At 40.2% G+C, this 22,534-nt stretch overlaps 1 protein-coding gene across 12 annotated transcripts in view; it reads left to right on the forward strand.

Moving 5' to 3' along the window:
* The window catches only part of ENOX1 (ecto-NOX disulfide-thiol exchanger 1), a 533,277-nt gene that overhangs the window by 1,801 nt on the left and 508,942 nt on the right, over positions 1 to 22,534 (forward strand). The window lies entirely within an intron of this gene.

Here is a 22,534-nt window from a genome sequence, read left to right on the forward strand (position 1 = left end):
CAGCTGTGTGTGGCTACTCACCCATTCTCCTTCCTCCACATACACTCCTGCTTTTCTCCTTTTCTGTCTCTTTCTCAATCTTTTACTGCTATAAAATTAAAAAAAACTGGCTTGTAACTCTTCTTTTATTAATATTATATTTGTTTGGTGGTAGCAGTTTTTAAAGCAGATCTAGAAGAATGAGGGAAACAAGTCGTATGGGGAGGTTCGTGGCAAACTGGGTTGCAGATTTGAGTCCAGTAGTTTAGAGAAAGTAATGGGTGCCTAAGGGATCTGAAGAAGGTGGAGAAAGTGTGAAGGAAATTGGTTCTTGCAGGAGAGACACAGGTGAGCGAGCTTGGGAAGCTGAGGGAGAAGGAAGTGGGTCATTTGTGGGGTGAGATGTGAAGGAGGACCCCGGATGGGCTCTCCCGAGAGGTGGGTGCGTTCCGCTGAAGACGGCTCAGTCCGGAGAAGGGGTAATTTTGGCTAGTGTTTAGTTCATTATTAACACACACTGCTTCTGTTTTGTTAGCGTTGCCCTTTTAATAAGAGACTCTATAGTAATAACATGAATTCATGTGATAGATTTTGCTTATTCCAGATTCTTGTGATACATAGATTTGCAACTGGTAATGGATTTCAAAAAGTGAATTTCAAAGTCTCCCATAGAGGGAGGGACTAAATAGTTAAGTTAAAGTGCTTTTGAAATATTGTGAAGGAAGAGGGATGAGCATTGCATAAAATCCAAAGATTGTTCTGGCATTATTTAGGGCCTTTGCAGAAATATATATGTATGCGTAAATGATACTGATTTCTCTTCATTACAAAGCATGATTGCCTCTAGCATTTTCAAGCTTTAATTCCTTCAGGCTGTTTTGATGTTGTGTCTGTACATCTAAGAATATTGTAATTCTTGTCTTTAGAAGCCTTGTCAGTGCAAAACAAACAGCAACTGATGGAAGTTAATGTTGACAACTTTATACAGAGTACACTGTGTGTTATTTTATTTGTAAGCTAGTGAAATATGCAACAGTAACATAGCATGACTGCTATTCCCCAGGGACCCATATCAAAACAAAGTGGGGAATCACATGAGGCTATTCCAGGGAGAACAATTCAATTATTTTAAAAATCAGTATATTTTAAGATTCTTGGGTGTAGACAGCAACAGAATCTTGCCGTTTGAATTATTATCTCTGTACACAAGTGGTAGCACATGTTATTAAGTAAAACAGCGTATTAAATGTTAGATGATTCGAAAGTTGACAGTAAAGGATTTCCATTTGTTATGATGTTTATGTGACAGAATTGCTTTTCTGACTGGAGGACTTTGTATTCCAGGGACAGAATTTGATACATCTGGCAAATTGGAAATTATTGCTACTGTTGAAAAAGTAATTCTTACTAGATTTTTATATCTCTAGGTCATGCCTTGATTTTCCCTCAGGGATTTAGATTCTAGCTTTTGGCCTTTGAAATTTAGATGGATTTGGAGGTAGGTAGGAGAATGTATTATCACATATACACATGTGCATATATGCAAAATATATGTGTGTATATCAGCACACAGTTATCTATTTATACACATAATTTTGGGGTACTTTCAGTGTATTTATATATGTTATTATCATCCTGAGAATTTTTTCTCATTTCTTCTTGTCCAAAAGGTGGCCCTGTTTTAAACTGTAGAAAGCATTATCACCAGTAGAATTGGCCAATAGATCATGGAAACAGACAATAGTATTTTGTTGCTTGGCAACCACCTACTGTGAATGAAAAACAAAGCAGTGACAGCTGCTTCCACATCCTGATACTCACACTGTAGCTCACACATTGGAACCCTCCAAATGAGACAGATCTGAGTTTTATTTGAATAAGGTGAAGCTCTTTCTTTTATGGGATGTTTTTAAAAAGGATATTTAAAAATTTTATTCTAATAAGAATTATGTTGATATTGTAGGGTGAAATGAAGCGTCTAATTTCAATTGCCCTCTTAAATCTAGTATACACTGAAAAATGCAAGATTGGGAGGGCTGTTTGGACCCTTCTCATTCTTCCCCTTAAAATCATTAAACACTGTAAGCACATTTTCTGCTGCCGTCAGGTGCTCTCAGGATTTTACGAAAACTTGAGTTCTTTATGATACCTAAATAGATGGCTAGATTTTGCTGCTAAGGGGAAATTAGAGGTTGATGCTCTGGCCTAACCCTTTAATTTTAAGGAACACCAAGGCACAGTGAGATGCTGTGACTCAATGCTGGGACGGAGCCATCTCCAGAGTCACACTTGAAAATTTTCTCCCTCATTTCCTCCCCTGAATTATTCTTTCTTTGTTCTTTATTTACATAAAATTTGTAACAAAGATTTTTGTTCTACTAAGGATACTTAGAAAATACAGTACTATCTGGGAGTAAAATTCAGTGTTGACACCAGGCTAGATTATGGTTTTCGATGCATTGTATAGCGTGCATTCTGCCTTCAGTTTCTGAAAGTCCTATGGCTCCCACCTGTTTTACCAAACTACGGAAGCCCAGCTCCTTGTTTTGGTAATTGTTTACATCTTTGGACAATCTTTCATGATCTGTTATTCTCTGTGTGAATCTTGAACTGGGATGGGATTGAAGATTGTGTTGGTTAGCTTGTATACCTGCAAGCGTTTAAACGTTATAGCTAATTAATCACTCGTTGAGGGCTTCTGTCTGCAACGTGATAGACAAATTGTTGGTGTAGTGATCTGGGCTCTTTAAAGTATGTGGGACAGACTGTGTCGCTGCCTAGTGTTGCTTTCAGTCTTTTATCAAAGCTGTCTTGTCAGGGGTGTTACCTGAAGCCTGTTCATGGAGGACAAGTCATCCGTGAGAGATGGTAATACTGCAGATTGTTTCTTACTTCTGAAATGGTAATAAATGGGTTATTGGGTGGCAAACCTGGATTGCATGTACATTATTAAGCATTTCTTCTAAACTTAGGAAGTGTATTGCATGCATGATGCGTTTTGAAGTTTCTTATGCAATTTTATTTTATACTTATTTATTTACTTTTTTTAAGGTAATTGTTTTTTTGCAGAAGGTCCGTCCTAAGCTAACATCTGTTGCCAATCTTCCTCCTTTTTCTCCCTTTTCCCCCCAAAAGCCCCAGTCCATAGTTGTGTATAGTTCTGTATTTTTCTAGTTCTATGTGTGCCACCACTAGGACACGGCTACTGACAGATGAGTGGCATGGTTCCACACCCGGGAACTGAACCCTGGGCCACCAAAGCAGAGTATGCTGGACTTTAACCACTAGGCCATCAGGGCTGACTCTTCCTATGCTATTTTAAAGAATCTGTATTCTGTTATTTATTATTTATGATGAAGGTAGACATTTCCCTTTTATACAACACCTTAAGTAGAAAAACTTGGAGTAGACAAGTTTGGAGAAACAATATAGTGACAATATTAAGTACCATTGAAGAGCCATTTTCACCAGAAAAGCGTGCACTTTAACAGATTTGTATGGAGGAATAAATTGATTTACAGTTATTTAACCTAGTTTTAGAAGCCTGCTATTAACTTGTTCTGCCTAGAAGGATTTTCAAGCAGAATGATAATTTGGCAGATTTCAAGTGAACTTCCCTGATTTTTTAAAACCATTTTCTACAGTCTGGTTATAGTTTGTCCAGGACATACACTTGTTTTGGACCCTTTAGGGTTAATCTGAATTTTAAGGTTATTATTTTTTAAAATTTCAGAACCATCTCCCTTTGCATAATGTGATGTTAAATATTCTGTTTCATACATTTAATTTAATCCGCTGGAATCTTGAAATTTCAATAACTTCCCTCTTATCTTCATGTGTGAGATAATATGTGTGTATGTGCAAACACATACACAATACTTATATTTTTTGTTATTGTTTTCATCCTTAGGATACAACACTAAAGGACCAGATTTGTGTTTTTTTTCGTTTAGTAGAGAAGACTTAAACAAGAGATATTTACATTTTCAATTTCCTTATGTCAGCTTCTGCTTTTATTACCTATAAACTCTTACCCACATAAATAGGATGATTGCTAAAATCAAACAAACAAATAAATATATCTCTAAGTAGCATGTCACTTGCTACCCTCCAGGCTAGCCAAGAAAGCATATTTTCTCTTTCTTAGACACACACATACTTTCACCCACACCCATATACACACTGATTGTCAGATCCTGTAGACTCTTTTTATTTTAAGAGTGGACAGAAATAGTGTTTGATTGGGAGATCTGTGTATGGTAGTTTTTTAAGTAAAGCTTAAAATATATTCAGATTTTCAGAAATGCAGTAGCATAGGAAGAATTAAATTGAATTATTCTCTTTGGAAAACTTTCAAATTTATGCTGACACTGTAACCCATGGCCCTTAGAACAGTGCCCAGTACCTCCAACAGAGGCTGGGCACCTGATATATATTTTGTGGAATATGCACTTGCCCTTCTTTATGTAATGTTGCAAATATTTCAGTTTGTATCTGTATGAATTGTAAAAGTTGAGAAAATAGAGAAGAAATTACTGTATTTTCTAATTGTTTCTGGCACTGTATTAAAAAAACATCAAAATAGCTAACTTAGCCAGTGATATTTTGTAATATACTTCTTGTCAGCGTAGGAAGTTATACCAGGGGTATTGATTTTTCACAAATACAGCCATCCTAAGTGCAGAATAGCTCTTTAATAGCCCACAGCAGCATAACAAAGGTTATGGCAGCTAGTCCGAAGGAATACTTTATTTAGTTGGAGCTGGAGGGTGAAGTTTGCTAGCCCCAATGTAATTATCCAGCCTGGAATGTGGCCAAGGTGCTGTGGTTAACATCCCAAACAGTGGGAGAAAAGCCACGGATGAGGTCTTTAGTAACTTCAAGTGGCCGGACCTCTGCTTTGGTCTCATTTGCAAGAGAGCACCTTGAGGAGCTTGAAAACTGCACAGGCTGTTGTGCATCTAGATTCCAGGTACCAAATTTCTGGTCCTTGGAAGAAATCATGATCCCGAGCATGCAATGCCATTGAAGTAAGACTTTCTTCTTTATCCTGCTCCATTTTTCTGAAGTAGATGGAGAGCGATTGTGTCTCTGGGGATAACCCTGGCAGAATCACAAGGTGTGTGAAGCCTGACATGCTTCCAGTTACCCTTAAAGCATCCTTCACCTTTCCACCACTACCTCGGTGTTCATCTTTTTCGTAGGGTTTAATTCACAGTTTCCCTATCAGCGAATCTTTGTTAAGGTGTATGCTGATAAAAGGTTACAGTACTTCCCTGGAGCGATTCTTGAGTGTCTTGTATATACCAGGTGCTCAATATATATTTGTTTAGTTTTACTAGTGGAGTTGTACCTACTATTTTGATAGATTAGGAAGATAGATTTTTCCAGGGAACCTACTTAAATAGTATTATACTATTTTCTTTTAGGATTATTTAACAAATATTCATTGAACATTTACCGTATGAATGGGACAGTATTTGGCTCTGGAGATCATAAAGTTTCTTAAGACACAGTTCCTACTCACAGAAGAGAACGTGCTATTTTCAGGGAAGTGCACCAGTTCATTGTGGTTTAAAAGTGACTATGCAGGGGAGTCAGAAGGTCTGGAGAGCTGAGCAGGAGACAGACCATAGAGGACTTAATAAGGCCTACCGAAGATTTTGAACTTAATGATATCGGTCCGTGTTTCACAGTCTGCCTGTTCAAAGGAATCCCATGAAATGCTTGCCACAGTAATGATTCTTGGGTCCCATCCCACACCCACTGAATCCAAATCTTCAGGTAGGTGGCCTGGTGGAGCAGACATGGTCAGTTTCGTACTCATATGCCCAGATGCTGACTGCTCTAGTACATGGGTATAGAATTATTCTGCAGGCAGCTACTGTTTTCCATCTGAGGGCTTTCTCTCCCACAGGTGGGGCAACTTTGTAAGGCAGTGAAGCTCATGGCCTGAGAAGTGGACCTCAGCCGATGATAGAAGAGAGCCAGGCATTAATACACTAGCATCCCAGACCCTTGGGTGTAATAACTGATGCATGCTCGACACTGTGTCCAGAGTTCCCCAGTGCAACGGAGCCTCAGTTGCCCACAATGGCAGTCTGCTAGATAATCTGTGCTTCTTTTGGCTGTCTCCCTTTCCTCTACCTCTTCCTGGGATCCCCTCCCAAATAAATAACTTGCACTTAATTGCTGTCTCAAGGTCTGTTTCTGGAGGAACCCAACATAAGATACTGAAGAATCTGCTTTATCTTATTTCATTTTTTGTTAATGCCCCCACTGGTTTTTATAATGAGGCAGATTTGGGAGACCTGGTCTCAGGTGATAGAGCTACTGAAGGATTAAGATGAAGGCATTGTCAGTTTTGATTTGCACCTTAGAAAGATCATGCTGGCAGGTATGTAGGGAATAGCTTGATGGAGGAAGAGTTGGGGGCATGGATATCCGCTAGGAGGCCCAGACAAACAATGATAAGCACCTAGGTGAGGGCAGTGACTGTGGGGTTTGAGATCGGCAAGGGATGCGTGATGGATTTTGATGGAAAGCTGTCTAGAAAAGTCAGCACAACAGAGTGTGTGATCACTTAGCTCACTGTTGTTCCTACAATGAGATTCCAGCCTTCCACCCTGCACCACAGCCTTGTTTGTCCATTAGACGTGGCACCCCTTGAAGGGCTGTCTCCTCTGCCTTGCTTGCAATCTTGGTCAGGCTTTCTAGAGTTAAGTAGTACAATCTGGGCATCAATAAAAGAAGACAGAAAGATAAATTGAAGAATATAAATAATTGACTACCAGGTCATTAAAGGAAGAAAGTTATATTTCACAGGGAGGATTTGTGGAGTTGTAGAGAAGGAGAGTTGGAGAAATGTCTGTGACCCGTGCCCATTTTGTGATGAATGGTGATTTTTTTCCCCCATACTCTTGGCTAAGAGGTGATTTTCATCCACTCTCAGTTTCTGGAAGACCTAGCATGCACTTATGTCTATTGTTTTCCGTGCTTCTCTGATAGCCTGTGTTTTAGCTAAGTGAATGAGTGGTAGCTGGGGGTGGGGCTGGTTCTTTTCTCTTCTTCTGTCAAAATGCCAGGCTTTTGGCTGTAGTTTCTTCTGCTGGTTCTTAGGTCACCAGTTCCCAAAGGAGATCAAAGGATATAGAGGGTGGGAGAAGAAAGCATAAATCCAGAAAGAGAGCCATTTTGAATTAAATGCTTAATTATGAAATGAGCAGGTTAGAGCTTGTTAGATGATACGGAATAAGATCAGGCAGCCTTCTAATTGTCCCATGTATGAATACTAATATGCTGGCTGCATCTGCAGCCAGAAAGGCTAAGGCTGACTAATCAAACTAGAGCAACCTGACAGTCGTATTTCTGTAAAAGTAACATTGAGCCAGTGACAAAGAGAAGGCAGAACTGTGACAAGTTGTAGGAGGGTTGGCAAAGAGCTTCCTGGGCCTTGTTTAACAAGGAGACCAGGCATGGGAGTAGAAATACCGAGCAAGTGAGTGTAAAGAGGCCGGAGACACCATGGGTGAGACACGATGGAGAGAAAGAGGCCTTGTTTATTTAGAATATTATCTATATATTTATGATATTTTATAATTAAACTTTTTATTTGGAGATAATTCTAGATTCATATGCAGTTGTAAAAAACAATAGAGAGATCCTGTATACCCTTTACCCATTTCCGTCCAATGATAGCACCTTGCAAACCTGTATAGCAGAGTGTCAGAACCAGGATATTGATTGATACAATCCACCAGTCTCGTTCAGATTTCCCCAGTCTTACTTGTAGTCATTTGGATGTGTGTGTGCACGCACATGTGCATGTGTGTATTTTCTTCTATTCAATACTATTTTTTATTTTTAAAAGTAAAAGCCCTTTTCATTCTAGAATTTTGAAAAAAATTCACTAGTTTAGACTAGTTTGGCTTAATTATAACTGAAGAAAGGGTAATAGAATAAATCCCCCACCCCTTTTCCAACTCTGGGATTCTGCAGAGTGGCATCAGGGGCCACCTGTAGGTGGCAGAAAGGTCAGTAGGTTTTTCTGCAAAGTCTAGCTTCCACTTTTATTTATTCCTCTGTGACTATTATATGGCAATAAGCAAACCTTTTAAAAGTGTGTCTGTTGTAGAAGCAGCTTGCTTATTAAAGCTCCCTGGGACTCCTCTTCCTTGTCCCAGCATTTGTCTCCTTCCCTTCCAGCATTCCTTGCCCTTCCCTCTTCCACTCTGTGTTGGAGGCGGCTCACCCCTGCAGGCTGCTTTCCCAGATTTCTGAGTTAGCTGGCCCACTCTCTTCAGCCCATGGGAGGCACTGATGGGAGAGAGCAGGGAAAAGGGCAATGCCAGGGTGTGTTTTCCTTTCCTCCAGCTTCCTACGGCATCCCTGGCAGTGGGAATCCCTCCCCTGTAGCACCACTCATGCTTGACAGACCTTCTCTGGCTCCAGCTGCTCACAAGTGACCTTGGCCCACAGACTCTAACAGCACTACCTCCTGCTCTTGTTTCTGCAGCCTCAGGGAGGTAGCAGCTTCCTGCTTTTGCTGATCTCTGGATTACCTCACTATCATGTACTACCCTTTGCTCCTTCATCACCTGAGTAATCAATTCTGCATATTAAATTTCCTCCACGAAAAAATACTTGAAGAGGGCTGGCCTTGTGGCATAGTGGTTAAGTTCATGTGCTCCGCTTTGGCAGCCTGGGGTTTGCAGTTCGGATCCCTGGCGCAGACCTACACTCCACCCATTGGGCCATGCTGTGGTGGTGTCCCACGTGTAAAATAGGAGAAGATTGCCACGGATGTTGGCCCAGTGACAATCTTCCTCAAGCAAAAAGAGGAAGATTCGCAACAGATGTTAACTCAAGGCCAGTCTTCCTCACTAAAAAAAATTACTTGAAGAGATTTCTATTTTCCTAGTTAGATATTCCCAAGTTCCTCAAAGCATGGAAATGGTAGAAATCTGATGAGGTTTTCCTCTTCTGGCATTCTGGCTTCTTCTACTGCAAAAATCTTGCTAGCTCCAGTCAGGGTAGAAAGTACCTGTCTTTATAATCTCACCCCTTCCACCAGGAATCTCCATCCCTTTACTGACTATTCATCCCCTCTTAGTGTCTGGCTTTCCGAACACTAATTTCCGTTTGTCACATATATTTGGCATTTTGGCAAACTCCTCTACTCTTGTCCTCGAACTCCTCTTTTACTAACCTTCCCTATCTTATTTTCTGCCCGCAGTTTTTACTGAGCTATCCCCATGTATAACCTCCTTATGCCTGTTTTAACCTATTGGCCTCATGACTCACTCCTGAATGTATTTTGTTTTACGGTCATAGCTCTGCTACCTAATGATTTGGTTCTGCTGGCACTTCACTTTCCTCCTGGCCTGAGTTGCTTTTATCATGTATTTTGAATGCTTTTTATGTGTATTACCAGGCTCCTCATCTCCTATAAAAGTGTATGTGGTTCTGTAACAAAAACAATGGTAAGAACGTTCATAAGAGTGCTTTTGGAATATGGGAACAGGACTCAAGTAGCATCTTCAAGTGTAAGGCAAATTTAGAAGCCAGGTCAGAGGAAGCAAAGCAGAGTCCACCATGGTGGCCACATATATTGCCTTAAGGAAGAGGGCACAAGAGAGAAACTTAGGATGCTTGGGGAAGATGTTGGGGCAGTGTAGTGACTGCTCAGGCTCCTCTGCCTATTGGAGAACAGTCTTGTTGGTTGCTACCATATTGGTCTCATAGTTGGCTGTGCTGGGCAACTTTAGCCTGTCTCCAGGGGATCCCCAGCCGAGCGCAGAGAGTTCGGAGTTGGAGCTTGGGAAAAGCTTTTGAGCTCTCTCTGATGAACAACCCAGTTGTACGTGTCCCATCCTTAGATGCCAGGAGCACTACCTTTAGGCACTGCGGCAACATGGGGATATTCTTTAAATTAACAGCCATGCAAATCACCACCATGTCTGTGGACTGGGGTCTGGGAAAATCCAAAGCTTTGGCTAAAGAAGAATTCAAGTATTGAAAAATAGCCCGTGAGATGGGCTGTACGTGTGTTCAGGTCCTGATGTTCCTGCCTTTGCAATGGGCACAGGGGCTGGGGAGTGCTTTGTAGGCTGTGAACACAGTTGTGAACAGATGCATCTCTTTGGAACCTGCCTGTAAGGCCACTTGCTTGCCTCTGCTTTCCGTAATGATCAGAAGTGGTGAGTGCTGGGCGGGAGAATTATGGATTAGGTGGCTCTGGGAACTGACCGTGGGAGAGAAATAAGCTTATTTTTAATGGACATAAGCTTTGAAGGCAAGTAATCAAGACACACTTCAGCCTCATGGACAAATTAGGGTTCTAGTTAATGCAGGTGCAAGATTGGAAAAAATGAATCACTTGTACACCTATAATCACTCAAGAACAGTTTGTTTAGTAACAAAACACCAATTATGTGGGCTTTTATGTGAGTTTCTCCTCTAGTTCCCTTTTTCCTTTATCTCTCAGAACTGACTGAGTTCAGGATCTTCTTTTGCCCTGGTCATACCCTGTGCACTTTCCCTCAAGAAAGTGATGCCTCCAGTCTGGTGATGTAGTGGTTATGTTTGTGTGCTCCGCTTCGAAGGCCAGGGGTTCACAGGTTTGGATCCTGGGTGCAGACCTACACACCGCTCGTTAAGCCATGCTGTGGGACCATCCCACATATAAGCTGGAGGAAGATTGGCACAGATGTTAGCTCATGGCCAGTTTTCCTCACCAAAACAAAAACAATAACAACAACAACAGCAAAGAAAGTGGTGCCTGGGTGAGGGCAGCCAACAGTTTCTCATGACATCCTTCTGAAGCCTGGCCTTTTACCCATTTCATTTGCATCTTTCTGTAAATATAGTCCCTACTTCTTCCCTTATTACTAAAGATAATAGTAATAGGCAGTGGCACTAGGAGACAGTTTTTAATGGAATTTTCTTGGGCATCAAGGACTTGATTCTGTTGAGAAACAGAAAGCAGGTGATGTGGAAGTCAGAGAAGTCATTTCTTTGCATTGGTTGGTGCACTCTATATGGTGTCGAGGTGGTAGTTTCTGATTTTTCTCATCTAGTTTTTAAAAGAAAATTTTGGTGTATATATTTTAAATCTCACGTAATATTGTGAACTAGCTTGATACTCATTTTGTAGTTGAAATTTAATGTTTTTGGAAGAAAGCATACTTCATATTCATTGTGCCAAACAAATAGGTATTAATTGTGCCAAGTTCATGCTAGGTGCTGAGGATGCAGCAGTGAACAAAAACGATGACTATTCCTGTCCTCCTGGGAGCCCACAGTTTACTACAAAGGATATTAAGTAAAATGAAAGTAATTATATAATTGGAACTCGATAAATACTTGGAAAAGACCAGGTTTCTCTGGAGGGGTATGATGAGAGTGAAGTGGTTAGAGAAGGCTTACATGGGAGAGTAATTTATAAATTAGGACCTGAAGAAGGATGGGGTTATTCAGGTGGGGAGTCCCATGTGTGAAGCCCAGACGTGAGAAAGAGCTTGGCTTTTGGAGTCACTGAAACATAGCCAACGTGGCCGGAGTGCAGAGAGTGAGGGTGGAGAGTGGCTGGAATGAGGCTGCTGAGAGGTAGGTTAGGGCCTGGTTATGCCAGACATGCTAGGCCAGCCTGAGGACTTTGGCTTTTATTTTAAGTGTGGTAGGGAGCCACTGAAAGCTTTTTGTTTTGTTTTTCTTTTTTTTTTAATTGAGGTGAAATTCATGTAACATAAAGTGAAGCATTTTAAAGTGAATAATTGAGTAGCATTTAGTACATTCACAATGTTCTGTAACCGCCATCTGTATCTATTCTAAAACATTTGCATCACCCCTAATGGAAACTCCGTATCCATTAAGCCATCACTGAAGAGTTTTGAGGGGAGTGATGTGGTGTGTGTAAGATCTTGTAGTATGTAAGAGCTTTCGGGCAAGTTTCTGGAGAAGGGATTGGAGAGGGCAGGAGTGGAAGCCAGACAGCTAACTTGGAAATCATGGTCCAGTCCAGGGAGAGATGGTGCTGGTGGCTTCCTGGACATGGGACAAGAATGTGACCACGGATATGGAGTAGAGTACAGTTATCCAAAACAGAGTTATATAATCAGGTTTGATTGTCTGGAAGTGATTTAGTCACCTTGTAGTTGTTTACATTCCTGTTTCCCAAAGGATAATCTGTAGCCTTTTCAGATTTGTCTAGGATACTTGGTAAAAGTACAGCTACTTAAGCCCACCTTGCGACACTGATGCCGTGGGACTGAAGAGGGACCCTGAGGGATCCTTACTGGAACTGAGGTTTGACAACCACTCATTGTTGTCTTCTTTCTCATTCTGATGCCCTTTAATAAAGATTGAAGCTGCCAACAGTCCGTCAAAGTGGGATGAATAAGGAGGAGACACAGAATAGACAAATGGATAATCTAGTGCATGCTTGTAATTTTGAGTGGGAGGGTCACATCTTTAACTTGATCCCAAAGGCAAATATGTAAAACAGACAATTTTATGGGTGGTATTTATTTTCAAGTCTTTTCTTTCTTGGTGTATTGTGACTCTTCCAGAATTAAATGGTGACTGACTGAGAACAATGGCATTATCATGAAATACAGTGTAGGTACAGGATAGTAATTTGTTGTAAAAGAAACAAATAACTGCTGGAAATTAACGTGTAAAACAAACCATCCTAGTATCTTTTTGCAGTTACCTTGTAGCTGCAAGATTCCTATTACTTTAAAGAGATGTTCACTCCAATTAATTGATTTTAGAAGCCAGAGTTCTTGAGACTTTCTAGTCAGAAAATCCTACAAGCTGTAGTAAAAACCACCAATAAACAAATCAAGATTTTGTCTTTGACTTCTGTTTGCCATTGGTAGGTTTTCCTAACCAAGTGCTACCTCTTAGAGCTGTCACTACTCAGAAGTTTCTATCCCAGTGGTGTTCAGATCTTTCAAACAACCCCTTCCCCCCAACAATTTATGTAATATGTTTGGTTAAATTATAATTTTAGAACTTAAAGGAGTCACAGAGAACATCTAGTTTTCTAGAAACTGTTACCTTTGAAGAGCTTAAAGTGACTAGAATAAGGCTGTGCTACTGAGGAGTGAGGTTAAGTCCTTGAGGATTTATCCCCATGAGAAAAGGGTGTGGATATATCCAGCAGCAGTCAAGAGTTAAACGCTCTACTCTACCCAGCATAGTTGCATCCCAAACCAGCCACCCCCCTGCAGCTTTTGAGCAGCCTCAGTGGCACCTGCTCTTTCTGGAAGTAGCTGTATGTATTGCTCTCTCTGCACTTTCTGCTCTCCTCCACTATGGCTCTCCCTTTTCAGAATATGAAGTGCTCAGCCTCTATAAGAAGATGCTTCAGTGTAATTAATATTATTTCTACTCTTCTAGAAAGATACTTAGGCACCTCTGGCTGTGTTTCTTTTTCAGACAGAGAATGTACAAATTCAGATTTAAAGTGGTTTCATTGCTTGATCATGGAGTTTTATAATGAAATAATATTTTGAGTGCCTACCTAGCTTCTTTGATTTTTTTTTTCCTGGAACACTTAAGTTTGGAGAGGGATGTGAGGCAAAGCTGTCCATTTATTTTACACTAAAGATAAACAGAATCAGTAAATGGCCAGATTTTTTAAAGCTTACTTTTTCTGTCCCACAAAAATGCATGTTGCTCTTGTATAAGAGCAAACACTATAGAAGAATACAAAAAGGAAAGTAAAATTCCTCAGAAACACTGGAGTTAACCACTGTGGACATTTTAGTAAAATTCTTCCAGGCATATCTCTGTCGCTATCTGTCTGTCTCTCTGTATGTGCATATATCTGTGTATATATATTCACCCATACACACCACACACAGATAAAATTCTCAATAAATGGGATTTTTCTGTATGCACTATTCTGTAATCCACTGTTTTTCTAATAACGTGGTAGACATCTTTCCATGTCGATAAATATACGTTATCTTTTTAATGACTGAATAATTTTATTAGGTGCTTTTTATCGTAAGTAACACAAAACCCAGGGCTACCTGGCTTAAATAATAAGAATATATTGAAAAATCCTGTGGGTAGGGGCTTCAGGCACAATTTAATCAGGATTTAGGATGTCTTTCTGATTTTCTCATTCCTACTCTTTTTCCTCCTCCTCATGGTAGCTAGATCACTGCAGCTCTAGGGGCCCATTCACTCACCAGAGAAAGAGAACTTCTCTTAATCATCAAACTAAAATCCCAGGCTTCCTTCTACTTGGACCATCTTAAGTGATGGGACCCAGTGAAGGCCGTTTTGATTGCCTTGGGTTGGGTAGAAGTTTATGCTAATCCCATCCAAACCGCAGGAATAGGAAACTCAGAGTTGTGGTACAAAAGAAGAGGGGGAAACAGCTTGCAGAGGAGGCAGCTAATGATGTCTGTCAGAGTTTGCACTAGGCTTACTGATAGACCTTTATGTTATTTCCAGGCTTTCAATCTAAAATTCGTTGCTGCTGTGAGCCTGCCTGTCTGTACACCATTTGATACTTGTGTAATAATCTCATTTGGGTAAATTCTTATTAGAGGAATTGCTGGATCAAAAGGTACGCCCATTTTACATTTTAATAGCCATAAGCCATCTAAGCTGTAAAAGCACACGTTTGCTGATTATACATTGAAATCCCTCAACTGCCTGTTGTGAGCTTTTTTTTTTTAGCCTCTGAATCTTTAAGGGGAGACTTCAGAATTAAAGCAGAATTTCAGGTGTCACTGAGCCAGACAAATTTGAAGTGACGTAATTTGAGGTTAATTAAAGCTTCTGTGGTGTAAAATATTTCACCAGACAGGCAAAGAGAAAAGGATGGAGAGGAATGTATTCTACCAGCTGCAGGCCTAGTGGTTGGTGGGTGATGGCCCAGGGATAGACTGCGTGCCCCTGAGTGCCCGCCTGTGTCTTGCCATTGGCATGTGCTCTGCAGTCACTGTTACTACCTGCCTCCCCATTCCAGTGTGTGATATAAAGACCAGCCAGGCCTAATTGGAAGTGCTGGGAGCTGATGGCCATCCAGGCATTTACTCTGTACTTTCCAACTGTAGTGCTTCTGAACTACTTGCAGTTGAATTTAGTAGAAACAGGTAACTTAGAAATCAGTAATTTTGGGGATGGCAGGACTCTGTGTGCATTGCCTTGCCTTCCTCACTTTGAGAAAGTGAGTGGAGAAGCTGATGGAATGACACACTTTCAGGAACCCAATGGCAGAGAGATGCTGTTTGCTGGGCTATTCTTTATTAATATGAATGCGAAGGGCGCTTAAATGGAAACCTAGCAGGAGATCTCAGATTTACAGTTAATGTCTTTTGAGGATTTTCAGGCACGGTTGCATATGCCATCTTATTTAGCCCTCATGGCAACCTTTTTTACGTCACTAATAAAAGGAAATCAAAGCTCAGAAAGATTGAGTAACTTGTCCAGCACTGTCATAGCTGGTAATGGAAGAAGCAAGAATTTTGAACTCTTTCTTCCACCACATGAATTCTCCTTCTCTCCCAAATAGAAATTATTAATAGCAACTTGCTTTATTTTAACTGATGATACAAAAAGAACACAATGTCTAGTATTGAAATTGAGATAATGACATTGAAAAGATTCACCTGAGAATTGTAAATGATAAAAATGACCAAAAGTGCAAATGGCCCAAATGAACTGTGTGACCTATAAAATAAGGAAGGTGGATCAACAAGGACAAAGGGAACCAGCTTATGTGGGAAATGACTCTGCAAGTTGGGAATTTCATGAGCATGAAACATGGGGAAAGGGGCCAAATGGGAAAAATAGATAAGATAAAGTGTATGGTATATGTGAGCATGTTCTAAAGCTATGTTAAAGAAATGAAGACTATGTTAAAAAACTATGTTAAAGAAATATAAATTATTATTGTTAAATTAGAAATGTTTATCATGAAGCATATTTCCATGACAGAATTTTATTACAAAGTAGGGAAGTGGTGGAGTTTTGGAGATGTCTGAACTTGGCTGCTATGTTTCTTTGGGTTCAGAGTGCTGGAAGGGTATGGCTCAATTAAGTCAAACAATATCCTAATCAAGAAGAAGAAGAAGGAAAGGGCAGCTGAGAAAACCACAACTTTGAGTGAAAATACATTTATACTTAAAAAAAATGTTAGGGTGTAGCGTACTTAGTGGAGAAAAGTACGTAATGGCTTAAACTCACAGGAATGGAATTACATAACACAGGGTCAGTTCTTCTGACGTTTAGACTAGGGGAGAGTTCTTTGTGGGCATGGGCCAGAAGGAGGGCTCCAGCTCTCTTTGTCTCTCTCCCTCCTCCCCCGACTCTAATGACAGAATGCCAGGGGGAGCTGGAGGACACTGACAGATTTCGAGTGGGCCTAGCGAGTCTCCTCCTGCATCTGGCAACAAGTGTATTACTCTCCTTGGGCTCCTGCCGGCTGCTGTGCACTGCCCATGTTTGTGGTGTCTGCCAGTGGACAACTGGTTCAGAGCCACGGGGGAGAGTACAGGGCTTTGGCAATTGCCCAGCTGTGTATGGCAGAGCCTGCTCACTCTAAGTGCTTTGATGGGAGCTGAGTGTGTTTCTCCCACTGATTCTCTAATGAGCCCATTACAGAATATCTGCTCTAGTATCTCCTTAGTCACCTTTACTGGGAATTGACTCCATTGCCCAGTTGCACTGATCATTAAAAACTTCTCTTAGTGTGCTGTCTAAACTTTTCTTTCCTTGGCTCGAGGCAATTGCTGCCTGCCCTATTTGGCAGTCACCGTGAGTAGCTGTGAGCACGAGTGGTGTTATTGGCGGAGGAGTTAAACAGAAGCAGAATAAAGTTTGGCTCCCTGCATACTTCAGGGCAGAGCTTTTGGTCCCAGGGTTAAAAACAACACAGAAACAGCAACTGAAAATGTCATTGAGCAGTGCATCCAGGAATGGCCTTCACCACCCAATGGGGGCATCAGTGCCTCAGTGTTGAAGATGCTACCGCAACCTTCCAATGCTCCAAATTTGTGCTTATGTCTCCTTAGTCTCAAAATCTTAGCGTGAAATATTTAGTACCCTAGGAAAGCTAAATTAATGGTGAGTCAAAGTAATTAAGGCAAAGTAAATAATCTCCAAGGTTCTCATTCCCCGTGAAACTAATTTCATATCTTATCCTTCATGTGTTAAAAATAGTTCTCTGCTAATTCAAGATGCCTGTGCTCTGTGTTGGTGAAGTGCACTTCAGTTCTATTGAAAGGATGCAGATTAGAGAGTTATTTTCAATTGGCCTTTTTTTTTTTTAAGAGACATTCATTTTGGCACCACGAGAGTGTGAATCTCTTTGGGTGAACTGAGAGTTAGATACAGCTGTAGCTGGTTCGATGATGGGCCAACTAGCTTGTGATAACTTGCAGCTGGGTCAGCCTTTTCATCTTTTTAGCGAGAACTCTCAGTTCCCATCATTCTATCCAACGGTGAAATTAGTTTAACTCTTTTGCAGGATTTTTGACCTTGTCTGTGTCTATAAGTTTAGAAACTAGGTGTTTAGCTCTTCTGAGCAATGGAGACATTGGGACTTGAACATAATTTTGGAGTTGTCATCTTAAAATAATCATAAACTATAAATAAGGGAACAGTTGTGAGCTTATGGGTTTTTAGACTTCACTGTACCAAAGCTGATCGTTTTATAGTTGAGCTATAGCAGTGACAATGCCCTGTTGTCCCAATGCCTGAGAGGATGTGGCATTTTGGCCTGAGTGCATGACTAGGGAACTATGCTTCCTCAAGCTGATGAAACTGCTTTAGGATTTATTATTGTTACAGCCGCGGTCTTCATCAAATGGGAAACTTCTTTCTCTTTCTGTGATAAGAGAGTATCTTGGTTAGAAAGAGCAGACGTATTTGAAGAGAAATGTTTAACATACAATCCTCAGTTACCTACCTGCAGCTGAAATATGAGATCATTATCCTGCTGTTGCTCACTTTCAAAATCCTGCAGTTATCTTTTTCTCTTCAAAGAGATGCCTCAACCCTTTAGTGCATCATGGACCTGTTCTTCCAGAGAAATGCAGTTTTGCTTTTAAAATGTTCTGAGGCGGCAACATGGGAGTGGAATATGCTGCATTCAATTTACATCATAGGGTGGAATCTCCATCTAGTCACACAGCCATGCAGAAAAATGTGACTAAGGAGAAGCACATGTAAAGTGACTTTAATGATTCTCTTATTTTTCAATATTTAGTTTTAGTGTCATAAGAACATTTTTGGGCTGGAAGTGTCCCCTTTTGCTAAATTTTTAATTTCTCTGTCTGAGAAAAAAATACTGAAATTGAGTTGAGTGTAGGCATGTGGTGTGTGTGTGGAAAAATAACTTTTTTACCGTACATGAAGACATCATATTACATTTGCACATTATGATGTTCTAATATTACCATGTTTATCATAATCATTACATATATTTATACAGCACCCAACAATATGCAAAGGATCATCTTATCTTTTGATTGTCATGACTTCTGAATGAAGTGGGTAATGATTATTATCCCTGTTTAAAGGTGATGAAACTGAAATTTGGTGGAGTCAGTTTGTTATTCATTCCTTTATTGATTCATTCTGTATTTCACAAACTTTTACTGAGTGCTTCCTAATGTTATGACCCTTCTGAATGTACAAAGGTAAGATGATGCTTGCCCTCGAGGAGCACATAGGCCACAAGAGGAAATGGATAGGCACGGGGAACTAAGGCTGGGTGATAAGCATTGTGTGGCAGATAGCGTTAGAGGGTCCTGTGGCAAGGTATGCGATTCATTCTGACGAGGGCATTGAGGTCCCATTTATAGAGATGAGAGTTAAGCTAGGCTCCAAAGGGGTTCTCCAGGTGGAGATGGTCATTCAAAGCTGAGACACAGAGACACAAAAGAACGTAGTATGTCCAGGGAGAGAAGTGTGAAGTGGCTGCAGCATTGAGAACATGTGGAGAGAATGAGTTCGGGGAGATGAGGCTTGGAAAGGTCACACAGCTTGCAAATGACAGCTGGGAAGGTACAAGATTTTCTGCTTCCTAGTTTAATGTTTCTCCTTTGCACTAGGTTCTTTGTTGCTTATTTAGGTTTTGCTTTCCTTTTTTTCTAAATACATCATTAGCATCCTCTACACAAGCCCTGTGACAGAGTATGACAACTAGGGATTTCATTTGACAAGGTTATCTCATTTGGCTAGAGGCATAGCTTGTATTTTGGTCAATGTATGAATCTGTGTGTTCCTATGTATTGGTTAAGGTGAAGTGACTGAGGGCTGAGGCCCAGATGTTCTCTATTAAATATTTTGACAGGGGATGCAAATGTCATTTTATTAAACACAAACAGGTGTACTTTGACTGCATGACCCCAGCCCTGGTTTGAGAGGTCTCCCAGGTTATGCATATTTGGTACTTGGAAATCCAAAACCTTTAGTAATTATTCTGAAGGGGATGGTGTTTTTTAAAGCCATTTCTCTGGTTAGAGATGACTTTTGTTCACATTGCTGAGTAAGTGCTAGAAATAATTGAAAATGACTTGAAGAAGGAGAGTAAAGTGGAGGTAAAGCATATTAGCTGCTGGTTGCTATTACTGCTTGAAAGCAGGCGGTATTGTTAGATTTTGTATACTCTATGTGGTGTAAAGAACAAACCTTTCCAATTTTTTTTTTCTGAGAGCCATGATGTTATCTCAGTAATTGAAAATAATCTTCTAAAGTTGCTCTTTAACTAGATTTACACAATCCTCTTTCAAATCAGCTGTTATCTGCCCTTACATTTCACAGTAAATGTTGCTGTCTGCACAGCCCCTGCTAAGGAGAAGATCAAGTGTAACTCTTTTCATGATTTGAAATAAAGTGTTTCTATTGTAATTATCCTGGCTCCTGGTTGTGCTGTTACAAGTGGGCTCATTTCTCAGCTGGGTTTATGAGGATGTTTCGTTGTGGAATATAAGGCCTTCTGTTCCAGCAGTTTTTTTTTTTTCACAAACATCTTAAGAATTTCTCTTACTGTCTCAATCATTTTAATTTTTTATGTTTAAAAAATGTGTCCATAGGTCCTTCAGAGTGTGGGCTGGGCTTAGGGAGAGGTAGGTTTTGGGAATTTTTCTTCTGCTATAGTGGGTGACAATTGAGAGGCACTGTATCCCTTGTTTATGTCTTCACTGACCTCATTTTGGCAAAATTAGAATACACACTATACCTATTAAACTGCAGTAGGTAGGTTTTAAATAGGTGTTTTATGATGGTGGGGAGAGAGGTAAACATTAAAATGTGCTGCTAGGAAATGTTGTTAAAAGCCCTGGAACCTCCTTTGGAATTCTTCAGAAACAGGATAAATTCTCATTTGTTTAGGATACAAATTCTCTATGAGTCTTATATATCTGTGATAATACATAGAACTCTCTATTTCTAGGCTGTGTCCACATTTTATTTTTAAGCTGCTATGTTATTCCCCTTGCATAATTGATGTACAAAAGCCTTTTGCTTATTCAGTCCTAGTAAACTTTTCAATAGCATTTTCTTTAAATCAAAATAGCTAATTACTTACTTCCTCAAGCAAGATATCAATCAACAGCCATAGAAAGATAAAAGGACATCAAGTCCTATTTAAGTTGGAGTATCGAATCAATCTGAGAGTGTACACAGGAGGTTGTCAGTAGGTATTTGTTGCTGGTATTTTGGGAAGTGAATCAGGCCTGAGGGTTGAACTAAGGATGCGGTTGGGAGGGAAGACACTAACTGAGGCAACTAGTTGGTTTTCAGACTTTGTTTGAATATAGTTCACATGGCTCTACTTCATGTTGTCTGCTGGAGTGGTTAGATTAAGGCCCAACTCTTCCATTTCATAACTGTGTGGGTCCCTTAAATATTTTGAGCCAAATTTCTCTTGGGTGCAAGATAAGAGAGTTGGACAAAATGACCTTCTAAGATTCTCAAGTGCTCTGAAATAATGAATTCTATTAAATCTGAAGAATATTCAATGCCCCCATATACCAATAATAGATTGGACTTATGAGCCATAATTAAACTATATGGTCTCCCATTTTGGGCTGTCTATTATATTGATCAAGTCTGTTAGTAGGGATAATTGAGAATTGACTGAATCACTTAGACACCTTCTTAATTACATTAAAAATATAAATATTCCAGAAATATGTAATACTTCACAGGCTTCATATAACGTGACACTTTTTTTTCCCTTAAAGTATCTTCTAACTTTAGTTAGAATAGGTATTGCTTTGCATTATAAATAGTAAGAGAGTAAATGTATTGCCTGATTCCCACAGTTGGCCACTGACAGTGCCTTTTTAGGACTGGAAGATTGCAAGCAAGTGCTTATCCCAGGTTATTGACTTCCATCTGGGGATTGGATACCAGAGGCTTACTCTTGTTGGAGGCTAGAGATCCAGGTTGTGTTTCTCCTTTTCTTGCCCCTTAAAAGACATATAGGAATGGTTGTAAGGAGTTAAATTCAAATTTTATCCCATGGTTAACTAAACAGGTGAGGAAGATGATGAGGAAGACAGTCAAATCTGATGGTTAAAACAAAGCTAACTAACCCCCAATTACCACAGAAAACCAAGACTTGACTGTCCAGTAGGATAAATAATAGCTCCCAACATGCACACTTTTTCCTCTTTCTTCTCAACAGTAGGCTGTCTATAGCCCAGGGAGTAAGGGGAAAAATTGGAGGCAAGATATGGGAGGAGGAAATGGTAGTGGCTACATCTGTAGCTTACATTTATCCTGGAGCTCCAGAGGGTGCACTGTGGAAGGAATAACTGAATTGGTAACAAAATTTAAATTGCCCCTGAGCTGCTTTAATTTATGAGTTTCTCACTTAATGAACATGTTGCCAGATGAATTCTTCAGACTTTTGCCAACACTGAGCTATTCCTCAAGACGGATCTCAACAATCACATCCATCTCAGATACACCCAGGCACATTAAGCATTCTTCTTCTACTTGTACCAATAAGTCCAGCATTATTTGACATGTGGTATAGAAAAAACAAAGAAGAAGGATGTGCATTAATTGGATTTGCAGGAGGAGGCAGCATGACCTAGAGAAGGGTAGAGACTCATGCTTTTATTTTATTTTTGTTTCTTTTCCTCTTCTGCTGCTGACTACTGGGATCACTGTTCCCAATTCCTCTCTTATAAAAGTTTGTAGTATTTTACTCATTGAGGCTAGAAAGTGACACGGTTTGGGCTTAAAAAGGTGAGAACATTGTGAACACTTTAAAATGTTCTGTAGCAAGAGTCATGGGTGATTCAGCAGACACAAATGGAGAGAAAGCAGAGGAGCCACAGTCCCTCTAGTTGAATAGCATGGAGGCAGGTCACAACAGAGTGCAATTCATCAGAAAACAATCCAGTCTGATGCAGTAAAGTGAGAAGACATCCAAAGATAGTGGGCAGGGGGTTGCTGTTTGTAACACGCCCATGCAAAGTCATTTCTGTGAAAGTGTGTAGATAGTTCTCTATTCTCATAGAATGGAGTGCTTTTCTTCACCTTGTGAGGAGTGGTCTGAGAGTTCCTC

The sequence above is a fragment of the Equus asinus genome, chromosome 11, assembly GCF_041296235.1.
Source record: "Equus asinus isolate D_3611 breed Donkey chromosome 11, EquAss-T2T_v2, whole genome shotgun sequence".
Taxonomy (NCBI): domain Eukaryota; kingdom Metazoa; phylum Chordata; class Mammalia; order Perissodactyla; family Equidae; genus Equus; species Equus asinus.